Here is a 21,631-nt window from a genome sequence, read left to right as displayed (position 1 = left end):
TAGAACAAATGTAAGAGGTGAAAAAAAAAATAATTGCGGAGATGGGGTAGATAAGGAATAGGAAGAGAAGATGTCAAAAAAAGGGCAAATTAAATTTGCTTATAGGGAAGAAAAGGCAAGTTCTTCCTTCTGCTTTGATTATAGTAAATACAGAAATATATTATTTTTTGCACTAAGACAATTTGAAAGATTGTTCACCTTTAAAATTTGCTTAAAAGCTAAAGAAAGCAAAGAATGTTCTGTAAAACAGAAGACATAATGGAGAAGAAACAAACATAAAAACAAAGAAACATACAATATACAGAAAACATAATACAATAGTAATAATAAACTAAACAGTATAAAATCCCGTGTAAGATGTAGAACCTTCAAAGATAAGTTAAACAGAGACAAAACCCGACAACATTCTGTTTGCAAGAGACAGGCTATGAAATAACGATAATGAAGTTGGAAAATGTAACAAAATCATTACGTAAGAAAGTATAGACCACGAAAAAAGAATAGAGAGCAGTACTGTTTTCTGCACTACCAAAAAAAAAAAAACTAAATACACAACTAATAATCTTGAGAAACAAACAGAAGAATCTAGAGGAATTTTTTTTTCTTTTTTTTTTTTGAGATGGAATCTTGCTCTGTTGCCCAGGATGAAGTGCAGTGGCGCAATCTCAGCTCCCTGCAACCTCTGCCTCCTGGGTTCAAGCAATTCTACTGACTCAGCCTCCAGAGTAGCTGGGACTACAGGTGTATGCCACCACGCCCAGCTAATTTTTGTATTTTAGTAGAGACAGGGTTTCACCATGTCTGGTCAAAAACTCCTGAGCTCAGGCAATCTGCCCATCTCAGCCTCCCAAAGTGCTAGGATTACAGGTGTGAGCCACCACTCCTGGCTGAGGAACTTTTTTCTTTAAAGAGATAAATTAGATATTTTGAAAGTGAAAACCAAAAAACTTTTGAAGGATTCATAAGAAACTGACAGGAGCTGCTGCCTAAGAGAGGGGAGCTATTTGGCCAAGGAATAACAATGAATGGGAAACTGACTTTTCACTACATCCTTTTGTATTTTTTAAAGTTTTATATTTCAACTAAAAGTTGCTGTGAATAGACTAAAATTGATACTACTGGCACGTGCAAAAAAAAAAAACAAATTGGAAAAACAGGACACAAAAAGAAGCAATAAAATTGTAAGAGAATATGTGCGTTAATAAATTTGGATAAAACTAAATAGATGAGTTTTTAATCAAAAATGTAAAATTCTAACACTGGCAAAAATAAAATACCTAACCAGACCAACATCTTTTAAAAATCAAAGAACTAGGCCAGGCACGGCGGCTCACACCTGTAATCCTAGTACTTTGGGAGGCTGAGGCGGGCAGATTACCTGAGCTCAGGAGTTTGTGACCAGCCCTGGCAACATGGTGAAGCCCCGTCTCCACTAAAATAATAAAACAAAATTTATGAGGCATTTTGAGGCAGAAATCCCAGCACTTTGGGAGGCTGAGGCAGGCGGATCATGAGGTCAGGAGTTCAAGACCAGCCTGAGCAACATGGAGAAACCCCGTCTCTACTAAAAATACAAAAAAAAAAAAAAATTAGCCGGGTGTGGTGGCACATGCCTGTAATTTCAGCTACTTGGGAAGCTGAGATAGGAGAATCACTTGAACCCAGGAGGCAGAGGTTGCAGTGAGCCGAGATTGTGCCACTGAACTCCAGCCTGAGCAACAAGAGTAAAACTCCGTCTTAAAAAAAAAGTCAAATAATTACACCCCTAAAAAGTAGCTAGTGAATTCTTTCATAGTCTCCAGAAACAAATGATTCATGTTACATAAATCATGCCAAAAATAGGTCAAGATATAGGTTATCTAATTATTCTACTAATCTGACCCAAAAACTGGCTAAAAGAAATAGAGAGAAAACTATACACAAAGTTCACTCCGAACTTATGCTCAAAAATTTAAAATAATAGTAAATAGAACCTAGAAATAGATTTAAAATTTTTTATTTGTGTCAACAGAAATAAATTCATTTGTTAAAATCTAATACCTATTCTTAATTTTAAAATTCTAAAACTAATAACAAAGGTACATTTTCTTACCCTGATTGAGTACCTATTTACTGAACCAAATGTCAATTATACTTCAAGGGAAAAAACAAGCTATGCAGTCATTAAAAGTAAGCACAAAATAAGCATTTTATCATCACTGTTAATACAGTATCAGAAGTTCCTTCCAACAAAAAGCAACATAAAAATGAATGAGACACAAATACAATAAAGGCAGATGTTATATATACTTTTTTTTTAATATAACACCTTTGTAAACTTACAAAACCCAAAGGAATCACTTAAATCATTATAATAATTTTTTTTTTTTTTTTGAAACGGAGTTTCGTTTTTGTTGCCCAGGCTGGAGCGCAATGGCACAATCCCGGCTCACCACAACCTCCGCCTCCAGGTTCAAGCGATTCTCCTGCCTCAGCCTCCTGAATAGCTGAGATTACAGGCAGGCACTACGCCAGCCTAATTTTGTATTTTTAATAGAGATGGGGTTTCTCCATGTTGGTCAGGCTGGTCTCAAACTTCCGACCTCAGGTGATCCGCCTGCCTTGGCCTCCCAAAGTGCTGGGATTACAGGCGTGAGCCACCGCGCCCAGCCATTATGATAAATTTAAAGTGATCACAGTCATCATCAATATGGAAAAACTTATAGTACTCCTGGTCCTCAAGCTTGAGTGCACATGAAATTCATTGGGCAGCTTTTTAAATGTTAATGTCCACAGCCCCCCAAGACAAATTGTCTCAGAGTCTCTGATTAGAAATTTATAAAGCTTCTGAGGTGATTTTCATGTTCAGCCAAGTAGAGATGCCCACTACTATATACTTAATTACCTAAATAGCTTTAAAAATACAAAGTAAACAAGTATTACTATTAACCATTCATGATATTCACAAATGGGTAGAGAAAAATTGCCATAAGGAACAAATGTTCAAAAGAAGAAACCTGAGAGAAGACATAGTTAGCTCCTGTACAAACGTCTCTAGTCCACTGCAGTTTAGGCAAAAAGGTGGGCAGTTAATACCAGAACCAGGGGAGGGGGACAAGACCCATGGCCACGACAGAACAATGGCAGCGATAGACAATTATTCTCTTTCCAAGTGTTACTGGGGTAGGAGGCATGCGTGAGGATTTGACAGAGGCTGAGGTACTCTAGGATTACCTGCATAGCTGTATGAGGTCATATGTAAGATAAATTTCTAGAAATGCTATATTACTTGCTGAGTCAGATGGTATGTGCCTCTAAAAGTGAAAGATTAATTTTAAAAGACCTTAAAGGTGAAACAGAAAAAGCATGATGTGTAGAATAAACATCGTACTTCATAGGTAGAAGCAGAGTGGCAAAAATGAGATAAGCTGTAGTCAAGATGGTTCAGTGTCACCAGGTAGTAGGTACAGAGACTGACATGTAAGAAAACTCTCAGTGATTCCAGTTTGACTTTGACCTTCCCATTAACCTTCCTCCACTGCAACCTCCAGTCATATGCAATGTCCCCATCCTACCAGTTATCAAATTCAATAGGCATTTCTAGGGCCCACCTGTTCCCTCTACCCTGACCATGATATTCTTCTTTCAGGTCACCTCTCACCTGAACCACTCTAACTCTTTTTGTTAACCTCCAAATCTTTTTTTTTTTTAAAAGACAGAATCTCACCCTGTTGCCCAGGCTGGAGTGCCGTGGCACAATCTTGGATCACCGCAACCTCCACCTCATGGGTTCAAGTAATTCTCGCACCTCAGCCTTCCAAGTAGCTGGGATTACAGGCGCCTGCCACCATGCCTGATAATTTTTTTTTGTATTTTTAGTACAGATGGGGTTTCACCATACTGATCAGGCTGGTCTTGCACTCCTGACCTCAAGAGATCCACCTGCCTCGGCCTCCCAAAGTGCTGGGATTACAGGCGTAAGCCACTGCACCTGGCCTAAACCTCCCAATTAATTACCATCCATAGCTTTCCTAGACATCTGTTTAATATTTTATGTCTTTTTTTTTAGTATAAATATCTGATCTGCCATTTATATTCCTAAAGTGGCTCTAAATTACCTTTTAGATCAAAGAGCTATCTTTGACAATGATTTTTAAGCCCTGCTGTTTATCAGACTTTTAACATCCAGTTTAAGATACTTCCTCCACAATATTTTCCCTGTTAATCATTTTCAATCCAATCACATGATCTCCAAATCTTCTTAATCCTCTTAACATAAGCATGCTTCATTCATTCACTCAACAAATACTTACTGAGCATCTATTGTCCAGCACTGGTTTAGATTCTGGGGATAATCTTGCCCTCAAAGAGGAGTTCAGGCAGGGAAGGTACTGGGTGTGAAGGAAAGGCAGGGAGACAGCCAATCAAATTTATCTACAGTGGCTGGATGGTGATAAATGCTACAGAAAAAACAGAGAAGGATAGAGTGATTCCAGGGTATGGTAAGGTATCATTTTCAGTTGAGGGTACCATACAAGGCATCTTTGGAGCAGAAACCTGAAGAAGAAGAGCAGTAGTCATTTGGCTATCTGGGAGAAGATGATTCCAGGCAGAGGGAACAAGAACAATGACTCCAAAGCAGGAATATTTCTGGGCAGACCGAAGCATGGCCAGGAGACCAGTGTGATGAAGCAGTCAGTATGAGAGTGAGCACTAGGAGATGTGTACACAAGAAACTTATGACATTTTTAGTTTAGAGGATTGATATATAAAGCCATTCAACAGTTTCACTCAATTTTAAGGATCAAAGTTAAATAATGATCAAGGAAGAATACTCAAGATTACACCTGTAGCAATCCATTACTGAAGCATAGGGAAGGTGTCCACCACAAAACAGAAAGTTCCCGAAGTTACACTTGTGGGAAAATTCCCACAGGCTGGTGGTCCCCAGGCTTGTGAAGGAGAAGAGAGAGATGTTGCCATGGAGTTGTCTAAGGAAGTTGTACAGAACTTCCAGCATCACATATCATCAATGACTCTGCCTCCATTTCTTTCACTCCTTCTAAAATTTTCTATTCAGCTTACTGGAGAAAGTTTCTTAATAATGGAAAATAATGTAAAAGATGTGCTTTATTTAAAAAGCTTACTAGGGCATATCTATTTCATCAAGTGAAGGCTATGTCTACTTACAATGATTGTTTGCTAGTGTGCTTTGTTTTCCGTATTAAGTTTAGCATTAAAAAAAAGGTTTTCCCGGTTTAAATTTTAATATGTTTTGTAACTGCTTTTTAATAGTATACTGTGAACATATGCCCATCATTAAATACACTAGATTTTTTTTAAGGTATCCTATTCCACAGATCCCAGAGATGTGTGTAGTGCCACATATATTGTAACCTGAGAATATGGCTTGAATAATTGGTATTCAAATTAGTTTTCTAGTTTTTCAAGTCAATCAAGTGTAAGTTCTGCACTCAGACTAAAAGCTGACACTTTGCCTCACCCTGCACATCACAGAGACACAACACAGGATACTCTTATGATCTCAGTGGTCAACCTATAACAGATTCCTATCAAATGATCGAAGAAATCATCTAAGTTGTAGATTCAATGCAGATTTTTAGATTAATCCAAAAAAGAATGATTTGATGAAAGAGTTCAGCAATAAAAAGGGAGGAGAAAACAATGTTTAATAGCAATGCAAAGATTAAATATAATTATAAAGACTTATGCATTACAAAGTTGCGGTAATTGATGTAGCAAGAAACTTGTGAAAACTGAGAAGCATGTTATTTACCCGGGAAATATACTTTTTCCTTACTTCATTGTTTTCTCCAGTTTCCCTCTTCACTTTATGCAGTCCCACAAGCATCTTTAAAAGGTTGCATGTTGTTTCTGCAGTTGCATTTCAGTCCTATAAAAGAAGCAGTACATCATCACTTCACGAGAAAACATTTCAGGAGGCTGTTATCCAATCTCATCAGTCTCCTTTCCTAATTCATTTGCACCAGAACTATACATAAACAGAAAAACCAATGAGACAAGGGTAAAAAGAGGTTATCAAAATACAAACTAGCAATTTGAAACTATTAAAATTCCTAGCAGAAACTAGAACATAGAAATAAAGCAAACTCATTGGTCTCTGATAACAGATTAGGACAAAATCTGTAATTTTAACGCTCTTTCCACCAATGAGTTTCCATTTCTCTCTCCCAGCTAAGTTTGAGATAGCTTGGCAGAAATATTAACAGATGTGTTGCTTTATAACTTCAAGGATATGCTATTTTCTGATGTTCTTCCATTTGGGTTTTCCTGGTATGGATTCTAGAGGTACAAAAATGGCTCAGACTGTGAGTTCCATGTCAAGGAACTGTTTTCATCTCTGTCTCTGACCATTACCCCTATATTTCATCATGGGCACTTTCAGTAAATGAATGAGACACTAACTATGTTTTCAACAGACAACCAGAGATGCTTCATGGGAAACAGCTGAAAAACCACTACTTTTGAGTTCTTATTTCTTACTTGAAGAATTCTCTTTGGTTGAGATGTGCATTAGCAGTAAACTGGTCCCAAAGCGAGTATACCAGAAGGTCTCAGAACTTCCAACAGACGTCTAGGCATTGGTACACTACACTCTATTGTACCATGACTATGAGTATCCATGAATGTACACAGGTTTGTCCCTCAAAAAAAAAAAAAAAAAAAAAGGCCCTCACCAAAGTGGCTTCTTAACACCACCGTCTTATGTCTTTAACATACACATATCTAGCTTTACACTGCATCAGGGATTGTTCTAAGAGCTTTAAGTACATTAATCCAATCCTTACAATGACCCTATGAATTTGATTCTATATTCTAATCACCCAGATGAGGAAACTTGTTAGGTGAATTACCCAAAGAAAAGCATTATGTTAAGGCTGGGTACAGTGGCTCACGTCTGTAATCCCAGCGCTTTGGGAGGCTGAGGCGGGCAGATCACAAGGTCAGGAGTTCGAGATCAGCCTGACCAACATGGTGAAACCTCGTCTCAACTAAAAATACAAAAATTAGCCAGGCATAGTGGTGCATGCCTGTAATCCCAGCTACTCAGGAGGCTGAGGCAGAAGAATTACTTGAAACCGGGAGGCAGAGGTTGCAGTGAGCCAAGATCACACCACTGCACTTCAGGCTCGGCAACAAAACGAAACTCCATCCAAAAAAAAAAGGCCAGGCGCAATGGCTTACACCTGTAATCCTAGCACTTTGGGAGGCCGAGGCGGGCAGATCACGAGGTCAGGAGGTCGAGACCATCCTGACTAACATGGTGAAATCCTGTCTCTATTAAAAATACAAAAAAATTATCCGGGTGTGGTGGCGGGCGCCTGTAGTCCCAGCTACTCAGGAGGCTGAGGCAGGAGAATGGCATGAACCCGGGAGGTAGAGCTTACAGTGAGCCGAGATCATACCACTGCACTCCAGCCGGGGCAACAGAGCAAGACCCTCTCAAAAAAATTTAAAAAGTATTATGCACTATGCTGCTGTTCATAGCCGGGGTGCCTGGGCAAATATAATTGTGCGGTAAGCTACAGTGTCATCCATCTGTTTCACTTTTTCTACTTCTGTCCTGGTATGCCTAAAGTAGCTCAATGTCTAGTTGAATTAGCTCTTGAAAATTTATCCTTATTAATAATTTACTGAAAAACAACTTCTAATTCTCCCTAACTTAAACCTCATCTTTGCTTATTTTTTGAAAATTATCCTTTGGGAGGCTGAGAAAGAAGACTGCTTGAGGCCAGGAGTTCAAAACCAACCTGGGCACCAGAGTGAGACAGACCATAGTCTCTACAAAAGTTGTTTTGTTTCTTGTTTTTTGTTTTTGATACAGAGTCTCCCTCTGTCCCCCATGCTGGAGTGCAATGGCGCTATCTCAGCTCACTGCAACTTCCACCTCCCAGGTTCAAGCAGTTCTCCTGCCTCAACCTCCCGAGTAGCTGGGACTACAGGTACACACCACCATACCCAGCTAATTTTTGTATTTTTAGTAGAGACAGGGTTTCACCATGTTGGCCAGATGGTCTCAATCTCTTGACCTTGGAATCCTCCCGCCTCAGCCTCCAAAAGTGCTGGGATCACAGGCGTGAGCCACAGTGGCCCGGCCTACAAAAGTTTCTTTAGAAAAATAGTCGGCATGACAGATATTTTCCTATGCTTGCCAGATCCCTTCTAACTTTAAAATTGCAACACCCGGCCGGGCGCAGTGGCTCAAGCCTGTAATCCCAGCACTTTGGGAGGCCGAGACGGGCGGATCACGAGGTCAGGAGATCGAGACCATCCTGGCTAACACGGTGAAACCCCGTCTCTACTAAAAAATACAAAAAACTAGCCGGGCGACGTGGCGGGGGCCTGTAGTCCCAGCTACTCGGGAGGCTGAGGCAGGAGAATGGCGTAAACCGGGGAGGCGGAGCTTGCAGTGAGCTGAGATGGGGCCACTGCACTCCAGCCTGGGCGGCAGAGCGAGACTCCGTCTCAAAAAAAAAAAAAAACTGCAACACCCTTACTCAACCAAGGCATTAGAGTTCAGTTGATTGGTTGATTCAGATGATGCCAAAAACCATGGGTGCAATCCACTATAAACCAGTTAGCTTTGTTTGCTTCACATCTACAGATTTTTAGTCTGGATGGCATATTTTGGATCATAAGAGGAAGCAGGTAGGAGTGTGGAAGACAACATTTGCTGGAGAAACAAGTCTCCAAAAACAGCACTGACTGCGGGCCAGAAGCAACAGTCTCATTCATAAAGAAAAGCTTCATAATAATTGGCAAAACACTTCTAGCTTTGTGAGTAAGAAGCTCTTCTCAGATCCTTTGCCAGAATATAGCCCAAAGCTCCTCCTTCAAAAAACAAAACAGATGAGATAAAAATAAAAAATTAATGTTTTCCATTTTTGCACAGGCTCTGCTTCACAGATCTGAATACAATTTTCTTATTCGTGACACCAAGGCCACTGACAATTAAAAAAAATTTTTTGAAATGATTTTAGAAATTATCACAAAAATCTCTAGCAGTATAGCATACAAAATCACCAGAAAAACTTGACTGCAATTCCGTAAGTATGTCTTAGATTCTTTTACAATTCCTTTAAATTTTCATAAAACCAAAAAATTATTCCATCTACAAATAAAGTTATTTTAAACAAGCTTTTTCAAATTAAAGGAAGGAAACAATATCAGACCAATGTGGTCTGATAAATTAAAAAAAAAAAAAAACCCAGACCCACTCAAGGTAGAAGCTTTACCAGTTTCAACAAATAAAAATGAAAAAGTGAAACTGTATTCCTTAATTGTTAGTTTAGGGAGAAACCTACTTGGGATCATCTGTCTTCATGTTTTCCTGTCCAGAGCTGGAAAGAACTTCCCAATGTACAAAGCACATGGGTTCCAACAGTCACAAAGTAACTATGACAGCAAAGCCACAGTTATCTGTGAGATCACAGAAACTATATGATGTAATTTTAAAAGTTGAAAATTCACATAATGTAATATTAACCATTTTAAATGTACAATTCAGTGACATTTAGCACATTCACAGTATTGTGCAACCATTACATCTACCTAATACATTACATCTACCAAAATACTTTCATCACCCCAAAATGAACCTTGTATTCATATTCCTCCTCCTCCTACTCCTCCTCCTCCAACTCCTGACAACCACTAATATGCTTTATGTCTCCATAAAATTACCTCTTGTGGAGATTTCATATAAATGCAATCAAACAATATGTGACTTTTTGGGTTGGCTTTCTTTCACTCTGCATAGTGTTTCAAAGTCCATCTACATTGTAGCATGCATCAGTACTTCATTCCTATTTATGGTTGAAAAATATGCCATTGTATAGATGCACATGTTGCTCATCCATTCATTCACTGATAGACATTTGGGTTGTTTCCATCTTTTGGCTATTGTGAATAGTGTTGCCATGAACATGAGTGTACAAGTAGTCATCTGAATACCTGTTTTCAATTACTGGCTATATAACCAGGAGTGGAATTGCTGGGTCATATGGTAATTCTATATGGAATTCTATGAGGAACTACTAACTGTTTTCCACAGTGGCTTCACCATTTTACTTTCCCACCAGCAAAGTACAAGGTTCTAATTTCTCCACATCCTCATCAATGCTTATAATTTTCTGTTTTTGTTTTGTTTTTAAAGTATGGCCATCTTAGTGGGTGTGGGATGGTCTATCATCGTGGCTTTGATTTGCATTTCCTTAATGACCAAAGACCCAGGAAATCTTTTCATATGTTTCTTGGCCATTTACATATCTTTAGAAAATGTCTATTCAAGTCCCTTGCCCATATTTTCATTGGGTTATCTTTTCTGTTGTTCAGTTGTTTTTAAAAAAAAAAAAAACTCTTAACAGATTTGCAGGTATCTCCTCCCATTCTGCAGGTTGCCTTTCCATTTACTTGACGGTGTCCTTTGCTGCAAAATTTTAACATTTGATGCAGTCCAATTTGTCTATTTTTTTCTTCTTTCGTTGCTTGTGCTTTTGGTGTCATTTCTAAGAATCCATTACCAAATCCAAGGTCATGAAGATTTACCCTTATGTTTTCTTCTAAGAGTTTATAGTCTTACCTCTTACAATTAGTTCTTTGGTCCACTTTGAGTTAATTTTAGTATGTGTGGGGTCCAACTTCATTCTTTTGCATGTAGATATCCAGTTGTACCTGCACCATTTGTTAAAGACATTGTCCTTTCCCCAATGAATCATCTTGGCACTGTTCTCAAAGATCACAGATGTATGGGTTTATTTCTGGACTCTCAGTTTTATTCCACTGATCTGTATGTCTATTCTTATGCCTACACCTATTTTGATTATTGTAGCTTTGTAGTATCTTTTGAAACTGGGAAGCATGAATACTCCAACTTTGTTTTTCTTTTTCAAGATTGTTTTGACTATTCAGGTCCCCTACATTTCTATATGAATTTTAGGATCAGCTTTCCTATTTCTGCAAAAATAGCTACTGGAATTTTGGTCGAGATTGCACTGAATCTTTACATCACTTTGAGTAGTATTGTCATCATTATAATATTAAGTCTTCTAATCCATGGATGTCCTTCCATTCTATGATGTAATTTTAAGGTTATCTTACAACATCCTTGATAAGGTGATACACTAACTTCTTTAGCTGTCTGTATCTCTATGGTAATTTACTAATATCCCAGAGTATGTCACAAATATGAAGTTTACACTTGCCACTGGTAATCCAAAATTCATATTCCAGAGAATGAGTGTAAATTATGTAGTATCTTACTATTTCATTTGCTTTGGACTATGGAAAAGGTCAGAACTTAAGGATTTTCATTTTCCTGACTTATAATTAAGTTTCATTATCTTCAGTTCCCAGTAGAGGAACAGAGATGCATGAAGCTTATTTGTTCACTGATAAGAGTTGTTTAACAGACTTCACAGAATGGTATCAGGGACTCTTTTTCATGTAGTTCAAATTCCCCCAAATTGATTATGTAACATTAGCTACTTCGACAAAGATTTTGCTCACAGAAGCTTGAGAGTCAGAGCTTAAAGTATCAACTATAATTGGACAGGGTGTCAGTTGGAGAGGAAGGCTTTTACAAGTCTTTTCTTTAAAATTTTTTGGCTAAAGTCTGTGAGAGAACAATCACTTGACATTATAAAGGTAACTTGAGCTGGATACAATCTGTTTTTTGCTCACACATCAAAATTAGAACTGACGATAACACAATAACCCAGGAAAAATCACTGTGGAGTTTTATAAGACTAGCAATTGCAAGGAAAGTATATATTCCCCTAAAATAGAAGTCATTTGAAACCAGCAGATTATGAGTCTGAGTGAGGGGCAGCGATTGCCTCAGTTGTGATGTTTGGTGTCAACTTTTCAAAGCTTCAGTTTGCACCTCCTCTCAATGTATAAGCTACATGAAACTCATAGTCCAAGGTGATCCAGCAACATCAGAAAGGATCTTAAGAATCAAACTGGGCCAGATGTGGTGGCTCACGCCTGTAATCCCAGCACTTTGGGAGGCCAAGGGAGGTGGATGGACTAGGGTCAGAAGTTTGAGACCAGCCTGGCTAGCAGGGTGAAACCCTGTCTCTACTAAAAATACAAAAATTAGCAGGGCGTGGAGGTGGGCACCTGTAATTCCAGCTACTCGGGAGGGTGAGGCAGGAGAATCACTTGAACCCAGGAGGCGGAGGCTGCAGTGAGCCAAGATCGTGGCATTGCACTCCAGCCTGGGCAACAAGAGTGAAACTCCGTCTCAAAAAAAAAAAAAAAAGAAAGAAAGAAAAGAAACTGTTTATAGATACCTTCAGTCAGAAAATACCATCTGTTGAAATAAACAACCACCAAATCCTAGGAAAAAGAAATACAATTCCATGTATTTTGCCACCTATAATGAAACTAAAAGCAATAAAAAGATCATCTGGTAGGTGCTCAGGGTCAGTGCTTTGGCAGAGCATGTTAGCTAATGTAAAATGTGAATTTCTGAGTCAATGTTTATTTTTTGTTTTCACCAGAAAGTTTAAGTTGAAGAGGGCAAGGAAAAAAAAATAGGCCCAGGCAAGAAATGGGGGCCAGAAGGTAACCAGGTAAAAACCTGATGCAGTGACACAACAGAGAGACAACAGTCCAGTGATGAGGAGAACTGGGTTAGGATGGACATAGGGTAGACTCTTGCTGGCTGAGTCCGATGCCAAGCAATCAGCACAGTGAGCAAGGCTGGTTAGCATAACATCCGTAGGAGACTGACTCTCATGGCATGAGTTTTGCCACAAATTCTTCCAGAACTGGAAAGCCCTTCTAACACGGCAGGCGGAGAGGACTTCCTATTCTTTGGTCTTACACCACTGCCTAATGAGGGTCCTATCTTCAGGGCCCACACAATTTCCCATCTTCTAAGAGTGTCTTCAACAAGCTAACTGAATGACTGTACTTCTCCCTCTCCATTTCTTCAGCTCTAGTTGCACTCAGTTAACCTGAACTCTGTGAAGATTCAGAGGACAGAAGAAATACAAAAAATAAAAATAAATTTACAAAAATACCAAACAAACAAAAATTCAGAGGATGGGCTGGATACAGAGGCAGTGTCCGAGGAAACAGGAGGCCACATTCTCTTTGGTTGGCGGTGGCATACAGGAAAATGAACTCTACAAGGAATGAGACAGGAGAGGAGGTGCTGTGCCCTGTCTGTCACAGAAAGAGGCATCCTGGGCCTCTCAAACCCAGAGCTCAGAATTCCTGCTCTTACAGAGTGTGCTCAATACCTGAATGTATTGTAGCCACTTGAGTCTGGGGGATTTTTTTTGTTTTCCAGTTATCAAGTATATCCCCCAATCCCACCCTTAAGAGTCTGTTTTCCTTTTTTTTTTAAAACTGTAGCTCACGTTGGAAAAGCTGTCAGGGAAGTACTTTAAGAGTATATCCTAGTACTCCTTAGCCTGAAGCCTCTGCCCAGATAAGGCACTTCAGGGACATTTGCTGCAAGACCGCTGGGGAGAGGAAGGGCCCCTCCTCACTCTCAGTATAGTCAAGGCTCAGCATTTTGAGTAACCTCTCTGTCTCAAAACAACTGCTGTGATTCGATCCAATGTGGTAGTGGCTCTCTTGGTCTCTAATTGGGTGCCCTGAACTCTCTCAATGCTTAGCTCTTTTTTTTTTCTTTCTGTAAAGGGAGTTTTCAATTTGCAGGCCTGTCGTTCTGTGCCCAAGATCTGAACTCTTGAGGCGTCCACCTGGGACTTGGCGGGCTCACTTTAGTTTTGTTTTCTGTTCTCTTTGTGGTGGTCTTAGTTATAAGCGCCTGGAAACGAGCCCTTAACTGCAGGGCAAATGTTTGCTTCACAAGCCCTGCTAGACAGAAAAAAGGAGAAAGAAAGCACACTGGGGTTTATGACATAGCTACAAACTATCCCCAGTTTTTAAATAGACAAAACCTGGACACATCCTACATATCTGTCAGCATAAGAATAGATTTTCAAAATTGTGATCTTCATACAATGGAATACTACTCAGCAATAAAAAAGAATACGTTTTTGATACACATGTCATGGATGAATCTCCAAAGCATGGTGAGCAAAAGAAGTTAGATAGAAAATAAAATGTGGAGTTCTAGAAAAGACAAAATTTATGGTGGTAAAAATCACAATAGAATGATGAAGACAGACAAGACAGCATAAGGAGGAAACTTTTCTAGAGTGGCAAAAATGTTCTGTATACTGATTGGGGGTGGTGTTTACATAAGTATAAACATTTGACCAAAACGTATATAAACTAACCAGGCAAGGTGGGGTGTACTTGTAGTCCCAGTTGCTTGGGAGGCTGAAGCAGGATTGCTAGAGCCCAGGAGTTTAAGATCAGCCTGGACAACACAGCAAGACTCTATCTCTTAACAAAAGAAACTAACTTATTCAACTATATACTTTTTTTAAATGACACAAACATTTTTGTAACATTTTTTAAATGGCACAAAGCCAGTTTTCCATCATGTTCCATCTGCGTGGCTAGTATTTTGAGAAAAGGGTATATTTTTAAAGTATTTGATGTACTCAAATATACCTCTTTAAACAAACAGTTAAATCTCTTTAAGGTAGTATGTAAATTTATACTGAGTTCGATTAATTCTTAATATTGAATAACACAGAGAATTCTCTCAAATTTCTCCTGTCCATGTTAATTTTTTTTTTTTTTTTTTTTTTTGGGTGTAGTTTCATTTTTTTGTCCAGGCTGGAGTGCAGTGGCGTAATCTCAGCTCACTGCAAGCTCCGCCTTCCGGGTTCACACCATTCTCCTGCCTCAGCCTCCCAAGTAGCTGGGACTACAGGCGCCCGCCATCTCGCCCGGCTAATTTTTTGTATTTTTAGTAGAGATGGGGTTTCGCCATGTCAGCCAGGATGGTCTCAAGCTTCTGACCTTGTGATCCACACACCTTGGCCTCCCAAAGTGCTGGGATTACAGGCATGAGCCACCGTGCCCGGCCCCCTCCATGTTAAATATTTTAAACATGTTTTAAAAGCAGAAAGAATAGTGTAGGGGATGGAAAGATTAATTTTAGTGTGGAAAAAAAACTCCCCTGATTACAAGAGCAATACACTTTCAATATAAGCAAACTGGAAAATACAAAGGAGTAGAGAAGATTATAGTTAGGGGAGGCTGGGTGTGGTGGCTCATGCCTGGGATTGCACTTTGGGAGGCCGAGGTGGGCAAATCACTTGAGGCCAGGAATTTGAGACTAGCCTGGCCAACATGGTGAAACTATGTCTGTAGTAAAAATACAAAAATTAGCTGGGTGTTGGGGGGTAACACTTGTAGTCCCAGCTACTCAGGAAACTGAGGCAGGAGAACTGCTTGAACTAGGGAGGCAGAGGTTGCGCCACTGTAACTCCAGCCCGGTCGACAGAGACCCTGTCTTGAAGGAAAATAAAATAAAAAGATTATAGCTGGGGGAAAGCTTATATAACCCAAAAATATCCACTACCAAAAGATAAGCACTGTCAACATTCTGATGCATACACATGTGCACATACACAATTTTAACCATACTGGGATCATACTGCACGTATTGGTATTTTTTCATACTTAAATATGGGTCTGATAAACATCTCTCATGTTATTGAGCATTCTTTGCACCTTTTATTACTACTGAGGTTAAACCTTTTCATGTGATTACTGGCCATTCATATTTCTTTGTGGAACAGCTTGGCAATTTAAAAAATAATACCAATATTTTCCTGAATATACTTATTGTAGATATACGGAAAATACAGAAGACTATAAGACTATAGAGGAAAAAGTGCACATAATTCAAATCATAGAAACAATCACTGCTGCTAATTTTTACTGTTGCCCAGGTTGGAGTGCAGTGGTGCAATCTCAGTTCACTGCAACCTTCGCCTCCTGGGTTCAAGCAATTCTCCTGCCTCAGTCTCCTGAGTAGCTGGAACTACAGATGCCTACCACAATGCTGGCTAATTTTGGTATTTTTAGTAGAGACGGGGTTTCACCATATTGGCCAGGCTGATCTTGAACTCCTGACCTTGTGATCCTCCCGCCTTGGCCTCCCAAAGTGCTGGGATTACAGATGTGAGCCACCTTGCCCGATTTCTCTGCAGTTTTTAAACAGAATATTCTAGATAAATCTGTTTTACAGTATATATTTTTTTCACCTAGCATCATTATATAAGCATTTTCCCTATGACATTAAAATCTTTTTAAATACTTACTTTTGTTAACTTCATTTTGTTTAATTTTGTTAGCTGCATAGATGTACCATAATTTGTACCATAATTTAGCAATTATCCAGTGTCAGGCATTTGGATGTGTTTGGTTTTTGTTTTTATTTATTTTTATTTTTATATTTTTTTTGAGACAGAGTCTCGCTCTGTCGCCCAGGATGGAGTGCAGTGGTTCAATCTGGGTTCACTGCAAGCTCCGCCTCCCAGGTTCATGCCATTCTCCTGTTTCAGCCTCCCCAGTAGCTGGGACTACAGGTGCTTGCCACCACGCCCGGCTAATTTTTTGTATTTTTAGTAGAGACAGGGTTTCACTGTGCTAGCCAGGATGGTCTCAATCTCCTGATCTCATGATCTGCCTGCCTCAGCCACCCAAAGTGCTGGGATTACAGGCATTAGCCACCACGCCCTGCCTGTTTTAATTTATTTTATAACATCTTTGTAAATAAATTATTGTCTTCACCCATGATTACTTCCTTGGGATAGACTGTCAGAATTTGAATCCTGGGTCAAAGAGGATGAAAGTTTTAAAGGCCCATATTGCCAAACTGCACTAAGTATTGTACCACTTTGCATTCCACAAGAAGTATACAAGAATGTCTATACTTCTACATCCTTGTTAGCATTAAATTCTCTTTCTCATATATAATCCTCACCCCTTATATGCTCCCCACCACAACCTCCGCTCCACACATACACACAAAAACACTTCACTAATTTGATACGTGAAAAATGGTATCTTACAACTTTAAATGCATTTTTTTTTTTAACAAATAGAATGAAGTAGTTTTTCATTTGGTTAAACCACCTTAAGTTCCTCTTCTGTAAATAGTCAGCTGAACTCCTTGAATGTCTGATACTATTCAGAAGTAACCAAAAAGTATTTGAGGACCTCTTGTTCATCATGATTAACTTAGAATGTACTTCTCCTGTCTCTTAAAAAAATCACCAACATAAAAGACTACTTATTAAAAATATATATATTACATAAATACAAGAGTAATAAGTTCACAGCAGCACAGGATAAACAGGAAAGATACCATCAGAAGAGCATGAGGACTTCTGGGCCAAAGGGAGGGGAAATGCCATCAGGACTGACTGAATGACAGCAATACTAAGACGTAAAGGAAATTGCAACTTGAACCAAGCAAAAGAAGGAAACTCTAAAACTGTGAATATAACCATAGAACCCCTAGGGTAGAACAAACGCAAATTCAGACATAAGGGAAGCTGGATGTAGAAGCAGAAGTGAGCCCAGGACTGTCAGGAGAATAATTAGAGGCCTATAGAACAGCTGCATCCTCCAGTGTTCTCAGAAAGGCTAAGCTGTGAGAACAGCTCTCTATAATAAAGTGGAGGATCAGCTGTGGGGGAACCACCCACATAGGTGCTGGGACTACAGAACTAAGAAACAGCACCACACATGACAACGCACACACCTGCCCAGAAGGCAGCTGACTGAATCCCTGGAGGTATATCCCTGGTAGCAGGACCAGCGCTCCTGTACTCTGAATTTACTTCTGGAAGAATAATTCCCACTTGTGCTGGGAAAACCCACTACAGTTACCACTCTGATCACACAATCAAAGAGTTCTTAATCCTGGATGCACATCAGAATCATCTGCTAAGCTTTTTAGAAATACCAATCGCCTGGGCCCCACCACGATCCAATTGAATCAGTATTTACAGAGGGAAGAGAAGCCCAGGCATTTGTATTTAAATATACTCCAGATAATTTAATGTGCCCTTAAGTAATAACAAATAAAAATAGCCAAGGAAGCAGAAAATAATTGTAGTATTCTCTGAAAGATCTATTAAGATACCATTTCAAAGATCTATGGAGATACTAAGGGAGAGGAACAATATTAAAAAGTTATTACTGGGGAAAAAAAAACAAAGCTACTTTTTTTTTAAATTTTTTTTAGTAGAGATGGGGTTTCACCATGTTGGCCAGGCTGGTCTCAAACTCCTGACCTCAAGTGATCCAACCACCTCAGCCTCCCAAAGGGCTGGGATTATAGGCATGAGCCACTGCACCGGGCCAAAAAATTTTTTAATCCTTCAACAGGTCTGAATAGCAAAAGGGGCATAACCAAAGACAAAAGCAGTGATTTATAAGATCAAACTGATGAATTCTCCCAAACCAAGAAACGGGAAATGAGAGGGTAAAGGAGAATAAATCTAGATGATCTAATATGTATCTAACCTTTGTTTTAAAGGAGAGGATAGAGGAAAAGAAATTACCAAAAAAATAGGACCAAATAGATCTGAGTTAAAGAGATCCAAGCTTTAGGCTGAAAGGGTCTGCCAAGTTTACATGCTATATAACGATATTGAAAAAAACCACCTAAATATAGCTTGGTGAAATTTTTAAATTACAAAATAAAATTGAAATCTAGGAACATGCTACAGGTAGGAAGCATGCTAACTGTAACAAAAGGAAAACTGTATTTGCACCAGACTTCTCATCTGTAATTTCAGATGCTAAAACACAAATGAAACAATTTCTACAAAGTTTAAAAGGAAAACTAACTTTAAGCATAGACTCTCATATCTCCCTAAAACTGTTACTTAAGTATGAAGGCAAAATAAAGTTACCTGGGGATATACAACTGCTCCAAGAAGTTCACCACTGTGTTCTTTGGGGGAAAGTAGGAAGAGACTCAAAGGTGTACTGTAGCAAATTAAATTTGAATCCAAGAAATAAAAGATTTGGAATACAAGAAGCAGAGCTGAACAAAAAAAAAAAAAGGCTTAAAACTCTACTCCACAATTATTAATAAAATAGACACTAGGTGAAGTGCAACTGCTAATAAGAATTATTGAAACAAAAAAGATGATGTCGAAAATTAATGAGAAACTTTGAAAAATAGCTGGGAGTAGGAAAGAGTAGTAGACACAAAATCTTTTCTTATTTGTGGAAGAACCATAGACGGTAATTAAATTTTGATGCTTACAAAGAAAGTTCAGTTCAAATATAAGGATGACTTCCTCCAGGAACTGGAAGGATGATGGTGAATGGAGGTGAGTGCAACATGAGGTTAATTAGTCCACAGCCATGTCACTTATCACCTTGCAAACAGTGACGGGTGTTTAAACATTTTATCCTAAGTGCAATGGGAAGCCATTTAAAAGTTTTAAGCAGGTGAGTAACGTAATTGACTTATGTTTCCAAAAAGATCACTTTGGCTGAAATGCAGAGTGGATGGGAGTGAGTAGCAGCTGAGAGAGAAGGCAGAAGGCTATTGCAGAAGTCCTGGGCTATGATGACAGTGGCCCACGTTAGGGTGCTGGCAGTGAAGATGGGTTCCCTAATGTGTTACAGGTAATATCGGTAGTCCTTCTGGTGGATTGGGCATGAGGGACAGAGTTGTTAAGGATGACTCCCAGGTTCCTGACTTTAACAACTAAGTCCATAAAGGTATCTTTTACCCCAAGATGAAGAAGATCAGAAAATAAACACATCAGCAAGCTGCCCAAAATTAAGTACCCTTTCAGTGCTTGAGCTCTAGAATAATTTTTCATTTAAATTCTAGACCCTGGCTGGGCATGAGATCCCAGCAATTTGGGAGGCCGAGGCAGGCGGATCACGAGGTCAGGCAATCAAGACCATCCTGGCTAACACTGGGAAACCCCATCTACTAAAAATACAAAAAATTAGCCGGGCGTGGTGGCGGGCACCTGAAGTCCCAGCTGCTCGGGAGGCTGAGGCAGGAGAAAGGCGTGAACCCAGGAGGTGGAGGTTGCAGTAAGCTGAGATCACACCACTGCACTCCAGCCTGGGCAACAGAGCAAGACTCCATCTCAAAAAAAAAAAAAAAAATCTAGATCCTGTGGTATGCTGCAAATGCCAAGGGCAATCAAACAACTTCTCATCTTCTCTACCAAGTAACAATCTTCCTTAAGCACATATTTTTATGCATATTTAACACTGTAGAAGTAATGTTTTAGAGGTCCATGAGACACAATTCATCTTTTTTTTTTCTTTTTTTGGGGGGGCAAAGTCTAGCTCTGTCACCAGGCTACAGTGCAGTGGCACGATCTCAGCTCACTGCAACCTCCGCCTCCTGGGTTCATGCCATTCTCCTGCCTCAGCCTCCCAAGCAGCTGGGACTACAGGCGCCCACCACCATGCCTGGCTAATTTTTTTTATTTTTAGTAGACGGGGTTTCAACCTCTGCCCCCCAGGTTCAAGCGACTCTCCTGCCTCCCCTCCTGAGTAGCTGGGATTACTGGCATGCACCACTACGCCTGGATAATTTTTTTGTATTTTTAGTAGAGATGGCGTTTCACCATGTTAGGTGGGCTGTTCTCCAACTCCTGACCTTGTGATCCACCTGCCTCGGCCTCCCAAAGTGCTGGGATTACAGGTGTAAGCCACCACACTCAGCCCACAATTCATCTTTTGATGCCTCTAATGAAGTCCACCTTTAAATGATGGTCAAATATCAAGTCTAAAACCCAGGTACATTGCATGAAGTTAAACTGGGCAAATAAGGAATCAAATAAAATATATGACATCTCATGACTATTTCTAACATTTCCTAAAGATGATTATTTTGATCAGCTAGAGACTGGTACATGTAATAACACTAAAAATTCACTGCATAACCAAAGGCTTTCACAGCTCTTTATTGTTTTATTTATTTATTTTTGGAGACAGGGTCTTGCTCTGTTGCCCAGGCTGGAGTGCAGTGGCGCGATCTTGGCTCACTGCAACCTCCATCTCCTGGGTTCAAGCCATTCTTATGTCTCAGCCTCCCAAGTAGCTGGCATTATAGGCATGCCCCACTATGCCCAGCTAGTTTTTGTATTTTTAGTAGAGACAGGGTTTTTGCTATGTTGCCCAGGCTGGTCTTGAACTACTGAGCTCAGGTGATCTGCCCACCTTGGCCTCCCAAAGTACTAGTATTACAGGTGTGAGCCACCATGCCTGGCCTCACAACTCTTTAGACATCACATCAGGGTGCACGTGTGCATGCATTCACATGCCAGAGATTTTCTATACCCTGGAAATGAGAGCCCTCTCCTCCACATCTGTCCAGCTGTGATAGAGCTTCCCAAAGTCCATAATGCAGGGTTTCAGCTCTCCACTAACTATGCAGTTGAATGACTTCCTATAAAAACAAGGTCACACACCACTAAGGGTAAAAGTAAGTGTATCTCCTGGGGAGGCAATCACTGAACATTAATATCACTTTTATTGGGCCAGGTGCGGTGGTTCATGCCTGTAATCCCAGCACTTTAGGAGGCTGAGGCAGACAGATCATGAGGTCAGGAGATCAAGACCATCCTGGCTAATATGGTGACACCCCGTCTCTACTAAAAATACAAAAAATTGGGCCGGGCGCGGTGGCTCAAGCCTGTAATCCCAGCACTTTGGGAGGCCGAGA

General features: G+C 39.8%; 1 protein-coding gene across 3 annotated transcripts in view; it reads right to left on the bottom strand.

The window, feature by feature from the left end:
* The window catches only part of ZHX3 (zinc fingers and homeoboxes 3), a 119,632-nt gene that overhangs the window by 79,892 nt on the left and 18,109 nt on the right, over positions 1-21,631 (bottom strand). The window contains exons 2-3 of one of the 3 annotated variants that reach the window (XM_011929039.1): positions 5,801-5,893; positions 4,293-4,439 (exon numbers count right to left, since the gene is read on the bottom strand). The gene's annotated coding sequence lies outside the window, so the exon portion shown is untranslated. Of the gene's footprint in view, positions 1-4,292; positions 4,440-5,800; positions 5,894-9,322; positions 9,378-21,631 lie in introns of those variants that run through there. The other 2 variants (XM_011929040.1, XM_011929041.1) reach the window with 2 other exon arrangements.

Source organism: Colobus angolensis, unplaced genomic scaffold, assembly GCF_000951035.1.
Source record: "Colobus angolensis palliatus isolate OR3802 unplaced genomic scaffold, Cang.pa_1.0 Scaffold8, whole genome shotgun sequence".
In the NCBI taxonomy this organism is placed as follows: Eukaryota; Metazoa; Chordata; class Mammalia; order Primates; family Cercopithecidae; genus Colobus; species Colobus angolensis.
The sequence above is the reverse complement of the archived record's forward strand: the minus strand, read 5'-3'. Positions and strand labels throughout refer to the sequence as shown.